Source organism: Solanum dulcamara, chromosome 1 (assembly GCF_947179165.1).
Source record: "Solanum dulcamara chromosome 1, daSolDulc1.2, whole genome shotgun sequence".
NCBI lineage: Eukaryota > Viridiplantae > Streptophyta > Magnoliopsida > Solanales > Solanaceae > Solanum > Solanum dulcamara.
This window is the reverse complement of record NC_077237.1, coordinates 60,464,251-60,483,083: the sequence shown is the minus strand read 5'-3', so window position 1 is coordinate 60,483,083 and position 18,833 is coordinate 60,464,251. Positions and strand designations below refer to the sequence as shown.

The 18,833-nt window shown below is 37.5% G+C and overlaps 1 pseudogene; it reads right to left on the bottom strand.

Moving 5' to 3' along the window:
* Window positions 1-390: 390 nt before the first annotated feature.
* On the bottom strand, window positions 391-15,500 carry LOC129893404 (protein STRICTOSIDINE SYNTHASE-LIKE 13-like; annotated as a pseudogene).
* Window positions 15,501-18,833: the final 3,333 nt, after the last annotated feature.

The window sequence follows — 18,833 nt, the reverse complement described above, 5'->3', positions numbered from 1 at the left end:
CTTTGCCTTATATATCCACATACTTTTTGGTGCTCAAAATTCCAATTTTCATCTGTCACATTCTCGGGTTTATGAGCAGAAAAAACGAGAAGATGCATCTTTTTCATGAACAGTAAATCTTTCATCTTGCTCTTGCATATGTTGTAGTTACTACCATTTAAACACACCATCTTTCTCATATTACCCTCCATTAAAAAATCCTTGATAGACAACCAAAGCTCTGATACCACTTGTTATGACGGAAGGACGCAAACCCAAAAACAGAGAAAATAAATATATCAAATTTAACGTGGAAAAACCTTTCAAATCGAAGGTAACAAACATGGGATCTTCAAAATCTGAATTGCTCTACTATAACAATAAGAGGTTTATAAATATTCTCCTAAATGGCTACACAACAATTGCGAAGTAAGGAGAAGCAATAGCTATACCAACAAAAGTAATAGGAAGAAAATCACCCAAAATAGATCTACTATTCAGGACCTAAAATGGGATGTTGCATCCGATCTCTACCATTCAAATCAAACACTAATATGTTAGGAACATTCAATAAAAATTTCAGCCCGATCCAATGGTTAATGAATCGGCAAACGCAATTTGAAGGTTGCTGATCGGAGAGGCAAAACTCTTGCGGAAAACACTCTTTTCTTCTCTCTTCTCTCTTGTTGAAAGCTCTCTCAAAAACCTCTCTTATGTGCATAATGTCTCTCAAAGACACTACCAATGAACAATTGCATAATTCTCACAAATCATCTTATTTATAGAGTGGTACTTTTTCCTAAAGCCAAAACCAACTCCAATTAGGATTATAATTCCAATCATTTTCCAAATAGAATTGAAAACCAAATTAGGAGAATTATTTCAATCCTTTTCCAAATAGAATTGGAAACCACATTAGGAGAATTATTCAAATCTTTTTACAAAGAGGATTAGGCCATGGGCCTTTGGCTGGAATATGGGCCATAGCCCAACAATTGGATGGAACCAGACAATAAATATATTGGAATTTCATTTATACAACTTGTTATCTCTATTTTTATTAGAAAGTTATTTTACTCATTTTAAGGAACTTATTTTTAAAGAAAAATTATTTTCAAATATTTTAACCAACAAAGTATAGAAAAGGTGAAAAACATTTTCTCCATACCAAACACACCGTAAGAATTGCAACACTCCTTTAGAAGGGAAGTATTGCCCCAATTTACAGAAATTCTACTAAATTTGTTAAGAGATCTTATTCCTCTTGACCATTGGTAGCCATTGATATTGTTTGTGAAAAATGCAAGAGAAAAAGTTAACTCTAGGAAAAAGAAGTTGAATAGACGGAGAGCAATGAAGAAAACTAAAAAGGTTTCATTTCTTTTTAGTGTGTAAATTTAAGACGCGACTCATAGATATTTTTTAAAAATGAGCACAAAAGTTGATAAAAATAACTGAAAAGTCCAAAAAGACTGAGATAAAAGAAAAATATGAATTTTGGATCGTAAGGGTTGCCATATCACTGCGTTTATGTAATGTAATTTAATATATATATAGATTTTTTTTAAAATTTTCTTATTTCAACCGATATATAGATTTGAATAAATAAATAACTATATGATTTATTTTATTAATAATAAAAGTCTCAAAAAAAGTACAAGGAGAATCTGGTCCCACTTTGATTAATCCTAAAGAGTGGACATAACAAAATAACCCTTTTATTATAATTATTATTTATTATTATTATAATAAAACATAAACTGGGTCTTTATTTTATATGCATGCATAATAAAAAGGGAATTCGACACCTTTATAGTTAGGGACGGGTAAGCAAAAGGGCTTAGACTGCTTACACTTCTAACTCCATAAACACCCTCAAAGCCTTCGTCTAAATACCCTATATAGAGCTTACCTAATTTCTCTTGAACTTCACTTATTGAATTAGGAAACTGAGATGTGAGATTAAGCGAGACGAAAACAGTCCCAAGCACATTAATCCTTTGTCCAAACGCATATTTGGCCGGAGTCACTGATTGTTTGTTCACAATGTTTACAGCCACCCAATAATCCCCCAAGAATGTCCTCTTAGTGTTATCTGGATATCCGTTGAGGTTTGCAAATACTTCTACTGAATTAGCTTTTCTGCCACTGATCCAAAACTTCATGATTCTATTAGCAATTAATTCTGTTACAACACTACAAGAAATAAAACTTACTGTGGCACCATATGTCGCTACAAAAAGCTCCACAGTCGCCGCTAAAGGTATATAGCAGTGATAATTGTTCTGTTCGTACTAGTTCCACAACTAAAAGTTATTTGTGACGATTAAATAATGTCGCCACAATAAAAAGTCATCTGTGGTGACATAATTCGTCACAATATATAAACAAATATGCCACAAAAAATAATAATTTACAACACAAATATTTGGAAAGTCGCTCCTAAAATATGACGTTTAGTGGCGACATAGTTGCCACAAAAACTTATTAGCTAACTGTGGCAACTTTTATGTCGCTCCTAAAATATGACCTTTAGTGGTGACATAGTTGCCACAAAAACTTATAAGCTAATTGTGGCAACTTTTATGTCGCTGATAAATATTGATATTAATTTATAGCGTCTCCTATCGCTGCAAAAAAGTAAAAACTATTAGCATCAGCTTTTATGTCGCTGCTACACTTAATTAATTAACAGCGACTTCTTCCGCCGCAACGTTCACTAAATATCAGTGGCAAATTTTATGTCATTGCAAAAGATAATATTCATCTCGTTACTAAAGAACAATATTTAGTGTTTTAAAATCAAATTCTCTAAAATTAGTATATAGATATTAAAAATATCTAATATATAATATTTTACAAAATTAGAACAAAAGCATTTCCGAGTACGTACATATTAGCTAGTACTTCAGTTATCATTGTATCTATATACATATGATAACAAGAAAAAAATTCGTGTATGCATATACATATATATGATCGAAAAGCAAAAACTTCCATTGCACGTCTTTAAACTACTTCTTGATTGGGCCCCATTTCATAAGAACCTTGTCCTTGAAAATAGAAAAACACACAATCAGTTTCTATTCGCATAATCCAATCAAATGACTCGAATGACATTGGTACTTCAAAGTTGTTTTCAGTGGACGAGACAATTCCTATACCAAGTTTGACAATGATATGGTCGAGCAAACTCAATTGGGGACAGATCAGTACAATAGCCATAGATATTAATGAAGAGGAATCCAGCAAAACCAACACCAAGAAAATTGAGCAAACACAAAAAAACCTCCAAAAATCTTCCACCTAAACCAAGAGAAGCTTTCCCAAAAGTGTCCTCTAGATAATGATAAGGTTGTTTATAGCTTATCAGAAGCCTTCATGAGTTTTCAGTAAATAGATGAACTTGCAGATGCCTTTGGAGATATAACAGAAAGGCTCAATCTTTCACCAAGAGGGGGATCCTCTTACAATGGAGGAAAGGCACCATCGAGGGGTAGAAATCAAAAGAATACAGGACACTAAAGAGGAAAGCTCAAGTAGTCCATAGCAGATCCGCTAATGAAATTGATGGATTCACTTACTGCTGATAACTAAAGTAGTTCTTGTTGGCCATAGGCCATAACTTTGTTGGATTCGGCATCTCTAAAGCCATGGAAAGCTTTCCAGAAAACATTTCAGTAGTTGTATTTATCTAATAACTAGTCCAACTTTCAATGTAACTATTTTCTACACTAAGGTAATAATTTATTATATTCCAAAGGAGCAAGAGAAAGTACATGTTGCATTCTAGTTATAATAGCAGCCATTTGTTCTTTGAACATCTTGTCTACCTCACCTTTCATGTGTTCACACTCCTCTTCCAATTTTTTCTTCAAATCTTCTTTCATATTCTTTTTTAAATCAACAGTCATTTATTCACGTTCTTCTTGTAACTTTCGATCCATATCAGCTTGCATCTCTTGACAAATATTTTTTATTGCCGAAGATACACTTGACTCTATGTCTGTCTGATGTAGTTGAGTCTTTTTAGGAGGATTCTGTCATGACCCAACCCCATAGGCTGCGACTGGGGTCCGACCTGGACCCCCTTATGCGTATCATTTAGCTACCCTTAAGTTGAACCGTGTGTGATGTTATACCATACACAAACCCCAATGGGTCAAAAACTTGTTTTCATAACCCTGTAGCCTTATTCACCTATATCATAATAGGAAAGGGCATGCGAGCCGACGAGGCTGCCACACCATGAAAATATTTGCAATACGTCATATGAGCGCAACTGAAACAAACTTACAAATAACCCACATACGCATATCAACAGACCTCTAAGAGTAATAATTGTATCATATAGCAGGACAGGGCCTCTGCCGTACCCCTGAATAAATAAATATATACATTAAATGACCAATATCAAAAATTAGGCTGTAGGACAGTGAATCACTTCTGACATAGCTGAGAGGAACTCTTAAGCTAACCGATGGAGATCTGTACCTGCGGGCATGAACGCAGTCCCCCGAAGAACGACGGGTCAGTACGATATATGTACTGAGTATATAAAGCATAATAATATATAACTGAGCTGACAACTAAAGTAGGGATGCAGGAAATAAATATAACAATTAACAAATTTCTCTACAAGCATCTTATGACATAAGGGCATTTATACCTTCCTTACATACCATACCTGGCCCGCTATGGGACTTGGTGCTATAGGTGTGTCACTATATTTCCAAATACATGCATACAGACTGTATCCGACCCTTCAGTGAGGGACTCAATGAAGATGTCATTTCATCATTTATCATGCCCGGCCCTTCATGGGATGAGGTGAATGATCATTGCATCATATATCATGCCTGGCCTTTCATGGGATACGGTGAATAATTATTTCATCATATATCATGCCCGACCCTTCATAGGATACGGTGAATTTATCATGCCCGGCCCTTCATGGGACGCGGTGAATTTATCATGCCCGGCCCTTCATGGGACGCGGTGAATTTATCATGCCCGGCCCTTCATGGGATGTGGTGAATTTATCATGTCCGACCCTTCATGGGACGCGGTAAATTTATCATACACGGCCCTTCATGGGATGGGGTAAATTTATCATGCCCGGCCCTTCATGGGATGGGGTGAGTTTATCCTGCCTGGCCCTTCATGGGACGCGGTGAGCTTATCCTGCTCGGCCCTTCATGGGACGCGGTGAGTTTATCCTGCCCGGCCCTTCATGGGATGCGATGAGTTACGTATTAACAGCCTGCACGAGTAAAGTAATGAGGAACCATATGCAATTAGTTCATCATATGAGATTCGGTATAACAATCGTTATGGACTATCATTTGAGGATCAAAACTATCATCGTCTCATGTATCTTCTAACATCCATTAGGGGCTACATCGACGGAGTCTCAAAAGTCCTAGGCTTTTATTAAGGTAATACCAAACAGCTTATGCAATCAGAGACATTTGTCATTATAGAGTTCTTAGGCATGGAAGCTCATACATTCAATTAGTATTCATCATATAGGGACTCGAGGGTAGCATTTCAACTACTTCAGGAACTTTAATATTAAGAAATGAATAGGAGTTATAGTTCATGCTTCCCATGCATCCGGTTACTATTTCCTGTATAGAAAGGCTTGAGGGTGATAACTCAGCTACCTTAAGAGCCTTAGCATTTAGAAGTGAACACGAGTCAATAGGCTCTACATATATTACCTTTTATCCTATAGAAGACTTAAAAAGGCAATAGCTCAACTATTACAGGAGTTCTACCATTACGAAGTGGCTAAGAATTATGGACTGTACTCGGAGCTTTATGAATGGAACTATCCCCAAGTTCCATATACAAACCATTCATAACTTATATCTAATACATGCCAAAATAAAAAAGAATAGCTTTACCTACTTATGCCAAAAACATGCCAAGAGAAGGAGAAGGAATAAGCTTTACGTACTTATGCCAAAAACATGCCAAAAGAAAGCTTCACATACCTCGTATGAACTTTTCTTAATCACGTCCACGTCGTCGTCCTCCAAACCTATTTAACATGGAAGAAAGGCGAGTATCAACAACCTTAAACTTTTCAGCGCCTTCGATTGCACCTTAGTATTCACATAACTCATTTCCTCGCTCGCCTCTTCGACTAGTTCCTTAACTCATTTAAAGAGTTACCGGAAATTGGGCAGCATCTCCCCTATAATATTCCCTATCCGAATTCCCAATTACATACCTAATTACTACAGCCAACCAACAACAACAACCTGCATCTCATATACAAGTAGAACATGGCAACATTACACAATATAAACTCCACCCAACTTGCTGAAAATTGTAATACCAAAATAGGGTTTCTAGTTTCTATTTTGCGGAACCTTTAACCGTACAAAGCGTGGAATTGTGTGTATAAAACCAGAAGCTACCACACCTATTTTAGTACACATTTAGACCCTTCAACACACACCACACAACCAGCAGCAGCCTCCAAACACAGCACGCCTCACTTCGACTACAATTTAACTACGACGACTTCCATTTAGATTGTTTCTTTCGCTGAGCATCTCCATAATTTTTTTCATACTTACATCAGTATAAAAGGTACATAATATACTCCATAAAAACCCCATAAAGTCCAAATTTAAAGGAGAAACCTTACCTTACCCGAAATTGGTCAAAACTAGCCAAACCTTGCTTCGAAAATCTCTTGCCGTGCTGAAATGGAGTGGACTATTTTTGACACTTCTTCGCTGCCCCAAATTATGATTTTAAGCTATTAAACATCATTATACAACCTTGGAATACCATAAATAATTAATTCACGGAACGAAAGTCGGAGACTCACCTCCAAAGGGCCAAACCCGTAGCTCCCTCCTCTTGTTCCTAGAATTTTTCCTTTCAATTTTCTCTTATTTGTTCCAGGCGTAAAGCTGAAGTTATGGTTCCGTAGACATCGTAAGATACATATATACATCTCCACGTGCTTTAGGAATACCGTAGATAATTAATTCACGGGGAAAAATTAGAGGACTTACCCTTTTTCTTCCTTAGTTGCCGTAGGTCTCTTTTTTCCTCTCTAAGAGTTTTTCTAAGTTCTTGGATGATTGTTTTTGGATAATGAACAAGTTAATAGTCATAATACATACATGTATATGCTGGCATAGGAGATGACACATGTCATCCCCATAGGGTGACACGTGTCCCGCCCCTATTGAGCCACGGATCCATGCTATGAAGGAGGGGCTGCCACGTGGTAGTGGGGCCCACCTCCCCCAAGTAGATACATCACCTACTTGACCCTAAGTAGGTGCATCACCTGCTTGCTTGAGGTGCTGCCACGTGTCGCTCTTCCATTGGCTGCCACGTGTCGTATTTTCTCCTTCCTCGTGGGTTCGTAATCTCGTCTTATTTTAGGAGCCTATGTAATCCATGCTACATAAGCTTGGTATGTCCTTAAGCAACTCAAGTGTATAAGACTTATAAATTAGTAGCTTACGTAGGTAAATCAAGTCATACGACTCATTACTTGGCCTCCAATCCCTTCCGGATTCTTATGACTCTATTTCCAACCTTCTCTACTATAGGGTATCACATTCTCCTTTCCGTGGAGTCGTTTGATAGTGTCGTAGCTTATCCGGCTCACATGATAATGTCTAAATAACTTAAGAGACATTCTGAGCTCGAGAGTGTGGGGTGTAACAGATTTTTTCCATATCCTTTTCCCCGAACATAGCCTGATCTCTCATGGAGAACCGATGATAAAATCTCATACCTAGTCATGGGATGCTCGATCTTTTCAGACTGTTGTTCAACAATAAGTTGTTGAAGCTGACCCTACAATAATATGTTATTATTTCACCAAAACATAACGTACATATATTGAAAGTAACTTTGGACTTTCTTTGGTCCAGCTTTTGGACTTCTTCCAATGCAAACATGTATTTTAAGAAGCAAACTTCCCTGCAGATACATTGTCCAAATGCAGTTATATGCTTGAACATACACAATATTTCTATAATTTTCAGCAACTACAACAAGAAACTAAGGGCTACGTCAAGTTGGACAAGCTAGGGATGGCGAGTTTTAGAAGAAGAAAACTAAAGAGGATCAAACAACCTCCTTAAACTCTTCTTACAGCTTAAGTGTTCTAACTTCTTCTTCTTCAATTTGGATGTCTCTATTTCATAGCTATATCTACTTTGAAGATTTAATAGTTAGGACCTTTGTAAAGAGGAGAATCTCCCTCATTTATAGCTTTCCTAGACTAAACAACTTATCATTAGAGATAAGGACTAGAGTAGGTATTTCTTCTTTGTTTCTGCTGTGCATGTACATTGCAGACCTGCGACACTTGATACAACACTTAGAATTCCTCTCTTGTTTGCTTTCATTATGCAGGTAAATAAAGTGTTGCAGAACTTGATGACTTTGTTGTGGAATTGCAGCATACATCTAGAACCTGCAGGTTGATTTAGCATGGTGCAATGGAGTAGATTACTACATCAACATCTAAGTTTACTGCAGAGTTGCAGCATCCAACAATAAATACATCAACTACACAACCATGTACATATCTACAATACAATCATCCTTGGAACCTTCAGCATCTAATAACCTGCAACATCTTACAGCAGTCATCCTCATCTTCACCTTCAGAACCTGCAGAAATATGGCGCAGAAACTGCAGCTACAGTTAAGTCCTCAATGGTGTTCTCATTTTCATGTCTTCAAGGGTGTTCATTTACATAGACAAAGCAACTTTACAGCTGATGTTTTTCCCAATCACAGCCACAAATCCAAAGAAGAAAGATTTCATAATGCGGCTCAATCCCTGACCGCTACGAGGGGTGGGAGCCTCGGGGCAAGGTCCGTTACCCATTAAAAAAAGTAATTTGTAGTAGATCAAAAAGATAATAAGGTAATGGATTTAAGGAATTACATGAATCTGTTGGAATTGCGGATCCAACCATACACGTTCTCCGTTGACATTTTCACGTGTATGCTGAATCTCCTAGACTTTATCTGGTGTGTCTTTTTCTCCCGAATCAGGATTTCTCTACAATATAGTACAATAAGAAAAAAAATTATATAAGAAAATACCTAAGGCTATAATTGGTTCACTTAACTATAGTATATTTACATGATTTTGATGTAAAGCAACTAGTGTGAAAAAGTATTTACAATTATAACATGTTATATGCCATCTCTATGTGAAGTCAATCAATAAATTCATTGAAAATTATTGTATTAACGAACCTGGTGTTGGGGAATATTGGTCCTGAATCTGTAAAATAGATGACTCAATTTAATTGTTCGATGTATACCGCATTTGTAAAGGCAAAAGGCTTGCCATCTATGTCCGCAACAAGTTGTATGGCAGGGCCTCCGTTTGGTCCGACTACCGAGAGCCCATAATTGATGTCAACTATGTAAAGATTACCAGTTCTGTAGTGAAACCCAAGGCCTAGGGCTCTTCCACATATGATTAGTAAATTTGGTTCATTTATGCCATCACATGCCTCATTGGTCCTAAACACGAATAAAGTAAGTTGCTCTCGAAGTGACAATTGAACTTATAGCATAAAAATATCAATTTCTAAAAAAATAATTATTTTGTGACAACACTTTTCAACTAAAGTGACTATTAATTTAAGACAGAGAGAATAATATTGAACTAATTTATTCCTGAACTCTTCACCATATTAATATCGATTTCTCAATAAATGCTCATTCTATTAATCTTAAGAAGAAAATAAGAAGAAAACAATCATTATTTGTTTATGAGTTTTAAAAATGGCAAATATTTTAAAATAACTATGTTCAGGAAAATTACAAGTAAAAAGGAGCGGATCTGCATTTTTCTTATGAATAGAATTTCGTAGCATTAAACCATACCATATATTTTTTATCTAAAAGATATATTTCATCAATTTATCTAAAACTAAATAATGTATCTTTCTTAGAATCAAAACTGATAAACTCAAAGGAGGGAATAAGTGTAGGTAAAAATGAATTAACACAAAAATATATATGGTCAAAAATAGTAGAAATAAAATAAAAAAATAACGACAACAAGAATTTTACGTGGAAACCCTTTTAAATAAGGGAAAGACCACGAGCCAAGACGAGCAACTGATATCACTATAATAAGGATTTTTACACTAGGTAGTACCGAGTAAAATACTCAAAAATGACTACCAAACACTCAAAAGGAATAACACTCTTTTGATCTCACACCTTACTAAAAAATATCGCTGACACTCTATTTTTCTTTACATACTATATTCTTATAGTCTATGGAATACCTCATAGCTCAAATATTTTTCTCTTTGTCTGTGAATTGGATGCCACAAATGAGGAGCTGAAGAGCTTCTTTTATTGGAACTTTTCTACCAACCTTTTGACAGGAAATGCGGAGAAGCTGCAATTTGCAATTGCAAATTGCAGCATTTTTTTGACAAAAAAATATATTGGCCCGCCACTTTTGACAAAGTGTGGCCAGTAAATAGTTTGAAAAAAAGTGAGTACTGGATCGCACAAATCTCTCCCTCCATTCTTATTCACTATAAGGAGGTATCTCCATCTTCTTAGAGAGATCTCATGCCAACAAGTTCTTTGCACAGTTCGAACTTGTCCCTTGTTACCACTTTAGTAAGCATATCTGTAGGATTCTCATTTGTAGAAATCTTTTCAACATGCATAAAGTCGTCTTCTATCTTTTATCGAATCCAGTGATATCTCACGTCTATGTGCTTTAACTTTGCATGGTACATAGAGTACTTGCTTTAAGTCTATTGCACTTTGACTATCACAATAGACGGCATACTCCTTTTGATGCAAGCCAAGCTTTTGAAAAAATTGTTTGAGCCATATCATCTCCTTGCTAGCTTCAGTAGTTGCAATATACTCAACTTCAGTTGTAGACAGTGTAACACACTTCTGCAATTTTGACTTCTATGATATCGCTCTCCTTGAAAAATTAAACAAATATTATGTAGTGAATTTTCTATTATCAAGGTCACCTGTCATATTAGTATCTGTATAACCCTTCAAGATTGGATCTGATCCTCCAAAACACAAACATTTATCTGAGCTTCCTCTCAGATACTTGAGTATCCACTTTACAGCTTCCCAATGTTGTTTTTCTGGATTGTCGAGAAACCTGCTGACAACACCAACTATATGAGAAATATCAGGTCTAGTGCATACCATTGCATACATTAGGCTTCTGACGACGGAGGAATATTGAACTTTAGCCATGCTCTTTTTTTCTCCCAAGCTGTAGGACACATCTTCTTGCTCAACTTCATATGGCCAGTAAGAGGTATGCTCACAAGCTTAGTGTTCTTCATGTTGAATCGCTCTAGTACACATTCAATGTACTTCTCTTGTGATAGATAAATCTTAATTTCATCCCTGAGACAAGCAATTCTCATGCCCAAAATTTGTTTGGCATGAATCAAGTCTTTCATAGCAAAAGACTTACACAACTCTTTCTTCAGCTAATCAATTTTGGAAGTATTTCTACCCACAATCAACATATCATCCACATATACCAAGAGGATGATAAAATCATCAGCAAATATTTTTTGTACAAATACACAATGATCTAAAGAAGTCTTTTCATAGCCTTGCTCCCCTACAACAGATTCAAACTTTTTGTACCACTGTCGAGGAGCTTACTTTAGCCCATAAAGACTCTTTTTGAGCTTGTACAAAAAATTTTCTTTACTATTTACCTTGAAGCCCTCAGGTTGTTCCATTTAAATCTCCTCTTCTAGGTCACCATGAAGAAAATCCATCTTCACATCCATCTACTTAATCTCTAAATCTAGACAAGCAGACAAACTAAGAACTGTATGAATGGAGGACATTTTCACAACAGGAGAAAATATTTTGTCAAAGTCAATACCCTTCCTTTGACCAAGTCCTTTAACAACCAATCTAGCTTTGTATCTGGGCTTCAAGCTGTTTTCTTCAACTTTATCTTTGAATACCCACTTGTTCTTCAAAGCTATCATGCCCTTAGGCAATTTCACCAACTCACAAGTGTGATTCTCATGCAAAGATTTTATCTCATCTTGCATGGCTTCAAACCATTTATCTTTATGCTCATCTTCCATGGCCTCCTCATAACACCCAGGTTCACCCCCGTTAGTTAGTAGCACATACTCATTAGGTGAATAGAGAGAAGAGGGAATATGTTGTCTTGTATACCTCCTAAGAGGATTATTTCCTTCTTCTATAACTTCATGAGCAGGAGTATTATCAATAACAACATCATTGTTATCATCAGCATCAATATATTGATCTGAGACTTGATTCTGAGCATCACCATGATCATCAAGCCTACCAACGTCATCCACACTTATATGAGGAAATTGATCAAGATGGACCACTCTATCTGAACTTAAAGATTTTAGCTTTTCTGCTTTGTTAATATCTTCAATGGTTTGATTTTCCATGAATACGATATCGTGGCTTCTCACCAGCTTCTTCTCAATTGGATCATATATATTGTAACCAAATTTATCAAGGCCATATCTAAAAAGGATGCACTACCTTGTCTTGGCATCTAACTTTGATCTCTCATCTTTCGGCACATGTACAAACTCTATGCAACCAAATACTTTCAAGTGGTCATTAGAAACATCCTTTCCATACCAAACTCTATTTGGGACATCACTTTGCAAAGCAACAGTAGGAGATAAATTAATAACATGTGCAGCGGTCAATAAGGCCTCACCCCAAAAAGAGTTCGGCAACTTTGCTTCTGAAAGCAAACATCTATCTCTTTCGATCAAGGTCCTATTCATCCTCTCAGCTAACTCATTTAGCTAAGGAGTCTTAGGAGGAGTCTTCTGGTGTCTAATACCTTGATGCTTGCAGTATTCGTCAAATGGTCCACAATATTCACCACCATTATGAGTACGAATGCATTTCAGTTTCCTTCTAGTTTCTCTTTCAACTGAAGCCTGAAACTACTTAAAGACACCCAATATTTGATATTTAGTCTTCAAGACATAGACCCAAAATTTTCTTGAGAAGTCATCAATGAAAGTGGCAAAATAAAATGCAACACCTAGTGTCCTTGTCTTCATTGGACAACCTAAATTAGAGTGCACAAACTCAAGCAACTCTGTCTTTCTTGCAAGAGGGTTAGACTTAAAGAAGACCCTATTTTGTTTTCCCTCCAAGTAGTGCTCACACTTTTCAAATTTAGCACTTTAAAAATCAGACAACAATTTCTTCTTGGCCAAAACATTGAGTCCTTTCTCATTGATCTGGCTAAGCCTCTTGTGCCACAATATTGAGGAGTTATCGTTCTCAACTACATTCACCATATTTGGACAAGTAGAAGTCGTAGTCTAGTATAGAACACGACGTTTGTTACCACGAGCCACAACCAAGGTACCCTTGATGAGTTTCCATTTTTCATCACCATTGTTACTAAAATATCCTTCATCATCTAGAACACCAACAAAAATTAGGTGTAGACGAACATCGGGTGCAGGTTTTACATTATTCAAAACTAGTTTAGTTCCAATACTAGTTTCCAAACAGATTATACCAACACCAACTACCCTAGATAATGTCTTATTACCCATACTCAAGGTTCCAAAGTTACCAGGAATATAGGAAGAGAAAATTTTTGTTCTTGATGTTACATGAGATGCGGCACCAGCATCCATAACCCAGCTTGACTCATCAAAAGTAATATTTATTAGATATGCATCAAGGACTGTAACAAGATCTTCGGTGGAGTCTGTGGCTAGGAAATTTTCATTGTCATCTTCTTTATTTTCCTCTTTATCTTTGCTCTCCCTCTTCAATTTCCAACAGAACCTATTTGTGTGCCCTTTCATGCCACAATGATAGTACTCAATATCCCTAAGTCTGCCTCTGGATTTTCTCCTGCTATGTTCTTTATTTTGAGAACCACAATTTTTATTTCTCCCCCTAGAGCCAGTTACCAAGACATCCGATGATGAAGAAGAAGAACCTTGAGATTTGCTTCTCATTTGTTCGTTTAAGACACTACTTTTGGCAAAATCCATAAAGATCACACCATCCAGAGCAGAATTTGACAATAAAGTTCTAAAGGTTTTCCAAGAGTCTGGTAGGGAACCAAGTAGAAGTAAGCCTTGAATTTCTTCATCAAATTAAATGCCCATAGTAGATAACTGATTCATGATTCCCTGAAAATTATTCAGGTGATCTACAATCGGAGAACTATCATGATATTTTAAACTTAACATTTGCTTTATTAAGAACATTTTATTGGTACCTTCTTCCGAGCATACAAGCTTTAAAGATGCTCACATAAGATACGAGCGCGTGTCTACCCAAAAATATGGTTCAACACATTATCGTTAATCCATTGCCTAATAAATTCACACACTTGTCTCTGCAACAGATTCCACTCTTCATCTGTTTGATTATCATGCTTTATAGGGATAAATATTGGTTGATAAATATTCTTGACATAAAGTAAGTCTTCTATTTTTCCCTTCCAAATGACATAATTATCTTCATTTAAAGTAACTATTCTACTAGTGTTGGCTTCCATCGTCCACCCTCCCCCCCAAAAAAAATATATTAAATCAAAGTAAATCTTATCTGATATGGAAGTTCAGACTATGCTGCAACCACAGAGTATACTCAGATAAAACCTTGCTCTGATACCAGTTTGTAGGGAAAAATGGATTAACACAAAAATATATATGGTCAAAAATAGTAGAAATAAAATGGAAAAATAATGACACCAAGAATTTTACGTTGAAACCCTTTTCAATAAGGGAAAAAGCCACGGGCCAAGAGGAGCAACTGATATCACTATAGTAAGGATTTTTACACTAGATAGTATCGAGTACAATACTCAAAAATGACTACCACACACTCAAAAGAAATAACACTCTTTTGATCTCACACCTGACTGAAAAAATATCGTTCACACTCTATTTTTCTTCATAAACTATTTTCTTATAGTCTATGGAATACCTCACAGCTCAAATATTTTTCTCTCTATCTTTGAATTGGATGCCATAAATGAGGAGCTGAAGAGCTCCATTTATAGGAACTCTTCCACCAACTTTTTGACAAGAAACGCGGAGAAGCTGCAATTTACAATTTCAAATTGCAGCATTTTTTGACAAAAAGAAATGTTGGCCAACCACTTTTGACAAAGTGTGGCTAGCAAATTGTTTGAAAAAAGGTGGAGACTAGATCCCACAATAAGCAATTTACCTAAATGGAGATGTGGGAGCAAAATCATTGAAGCCAATACATGGACCTCCATATTTGAGTACTCTTCCATCGCCCACACTAGTGTATGGTCCGTTGCCTAAAAGATGAAAAGCGCTCGCTTCAGGGCCTACTTCTCTGGAAGGAAGTTGGAGCTTCTTAAATGGAAGTAGTGGTGCCAGTTGAGAATAAGTAGTGGGTAAAGAAAAAATTAGTACAATCAATATTATCTCTATCATGAATATTGCTCTTTTCATACTTGTCATGCTTTGCATGTCTGTGAGGAAGCAATTATAAAAAATAATGAATGTTGTCAGCTGGTATTTATAGAAACTAATCCCCATCCTATTATATGTAGTATGTATTTATCTAAGGTTGATTACACTAAACTCTATCATATACACCTTTTGTATTTTAAAATTAAATTTTTATACCTTTTATATTAAATTAGGAATCCAAAAAATATGATTGTTTTAAAATTAAATAGCTTTTACGTATTATTTTTTAATGAAATTTTAATAAGAAGATAAACAAATTAGTTGAAATTTTTTAACGCCTTTCACTAAAAAGATATCTTTTTTGGAACCTTTATCTTTCGAAACATATAAATAGAATACAACAACAACAACCCAGTGAAATCCCACATCGTGGGGTCTGGGGAGGGTAAAGTGTACGCAGACCTGACTCCTACCAATGTAGGACGGCTGTTTCCGAAAGACCCTCGGCTCAATAGAAGCATAGGAAAAAAAGGTCAGACAAGAATATTAATAGTAGGAGAGTAGATAACGGAAGAGTTGCAAACAATAGTATAGTCAAAACATCAAAAAACAGTAGATATCATCAAATAATAGCATAAATACCATAAATAACATAAGATAACATAACATAAATAACATCAATAACATAAATCAGAGTACAAGAAATCATAGTGCGTTAATACGCCTACGAATAAGGGGGTATAATGCCACTATGTACTAGCCTTCTACCCTGATATGTGTCCTCCACACCCTCCTATCTAAGGTCATGTCCTCGATAAGTCGTAAATGTGCCATGTCCTGTCTGATCACCTCTCCCCAATATTTCTTCGGCCTACCCCTACCTCTTCTGAAACCATCCATGGTCAACCTCTCACATCTCTGCACTGGTGCCTCTGGGACTCTCCTCTTCACATGCCCAAACCATCTCAGTCGCGTTTCACGCATCTTGTCTTCCACTGGGGCTACTCCTACCTTGTCTCGAATAGCCTCATTTCTAATTCTGTCGCTCTTGGTATGCCCACACATCCATCTCAACATTCTCATCTCGGCAACTTTCATCTTTTGCACGTGTGAGACCTTAACTGGCCAACACTCCGCCCCATATAACATAGCTGGTCTAACCACCACTTTGTAGAACTTTCCCTTAAGTCTTGGTGGCACCTTCTTGTCACATAACACACCGAAGGCGAGTCTCCATTTCATCCATCCTACCCCAATACGATGTGTGACATCCTCGTCGATCTCCCCACTGCCTTGCATGATAGAACCAAGGTACTTAAAACTACTTCTCTTTTGGATGGCTTGATCCCCGAGCCTAACTTCCGCGCCAACCTCTTGAGAAGTATCACTTAACTGGCACTTTAGGTACTCTGTCTTGGTCCTACTCAACTTAAACCCTTTAGACTCCAAGGTGCGTCTCCAATCTTCTAGCTTAGCGTTAACTCCGCTATGAGTCTCATCGATGAGGACTATGTCGTCCGCAAAAAGCATACACCATGGCACCTCACCTTGAATTGGTCGCGTCAATACATCCATCACCAAGGCAAATAGAAACGGACTAAGAGTTGATCCTTGATGCAACCCCATCACAACTGGAAAGTGTTCTGAATCCCCTCCTACTGTCCTTACCCTAGTTTTGGCACCCTCATACATGTCCTTGATCACCCTTATGTACGCTACAGGTACACCTTTAGCCTCCAAATATCTCCATAATATCTCTCGTAGGACTTTATCGTAAGCCTTTTCTAAGTCGATGAATACCATATGTAAGTCTCTCTTCCTCTCCCTATATTGCTTTATTAGTCTCCTCATAAGATGGATGGCTTCCGTAGTTGATCGTCTCGGTATAAATCCGAACTGGTTCTTTGAAATAGACACACCTCTCCTCACCCTCATCTCCACCACTCTTTCCCACACTTTCATAGTATGGCTTAGAAGCTTGATACCTCTATAGTTGTCGCAACTCTGGCTATCCCCCTTGTTTTTGTATAGAGGGATCATGATGCTCGACCTCCATTCTATGGGAATCATTATCGTCGTAAATATGACATTAAATAACCTAGTCAGCCATTCCAAACCTACCGAGCCCGCAATCTTCCAAAATTCTCCAGGGATCTCGTCAGGTCCGGTCGCTCTTCCCCAGCGCATCCTACGAACGGCATCTTTAAACTCATCGCCCGTAATACTCCTACAACCCCCAATATCGTGACTACTTCCTGTATGTTCCTAATCTCCCAACACAATTTCTCTGTCCCCTTTGTCATTCAAAAGTTTATGAAAGTATGACTGCCATCTTTGTTTGATAAGTGTCTCCTCTACCAATACTTTTCCGTGTTCGTCTTTAATGCACTTCACTTGATCCACATCGTGTGCCCTTCTCTCCCGGGCCCTGGCTAGCTTGAATAATTTCCTGTCCCTGTCTTTCTCTTCTAGTTCAGCATAAAGGCGTTCAAAAGCTGCCATTTTTGTCGTTGCAACCGCCGACTTCGCCTCCTTCCTTGCTATCTTATAAAGTTCCCCATTCGTCCATTTCTCCACCTCATTCTTTCTCTCCATCAACTTAGCATACGCCACCTTCTTTGCTTCCACTTTCCCTTGTACTTCTCCATTCCACCACCAGTCTCTTCGTTGTCGACTACGACTACCTGTCGAGACTCCTAAAACTTCCCTTGCTACAACCCTAATATAACTAGCTGTCTTATCCCACATACCATTCGCATCCCCACTACTATCCTAGGTCCCCATATCCTTCAATTTCTCTCCCATCTCTAGGGCACTAACCATTGTCAAACTCCCCCATCTGATCCTAGGTCATTCTTCCCCGACCCTCCTCGTCCTCGTCATCTTGATCCCTAAATCCATCACTAAGAGCTTATATCGGGTTGTAAGGTTGTCGATCGGGATGACCTTACAGTCTTTGCACAAACCTTTATCATCCTTCCTAAGGAGTAAAAAGTCTATCTGAGTTTTAGCCACTGAACTCCGGAAGGTTATCAAGTGGTCCTCCTTCTTTGGGAAACTCGAGTTGGCTATCACCAACCCGAAAGCTCTTGCGAAATCTAAAAGTGAGATTCCTCCTCCATTTCTGTCCCAGAAGCCAAAGCCCCCATGCACATCATCATACCCTCCTGGATTAGACCCAATGTGCCCATTGAAATCCCCTCCCACGAAAAGCTTCTCAGTAGGTGGTATTCCTCCCACTAACTCATCCAAATCCTTCCAAAAGCGCCTCTTATCCTCCTCGCATAAGCCCACTTGCGGCGCATAAGCACTAATAATGTTCAACATGATCCCTTGAACGACCATTTTAATCGACATCATCCTATCATTGACTCTCCTAACCTCCACCAC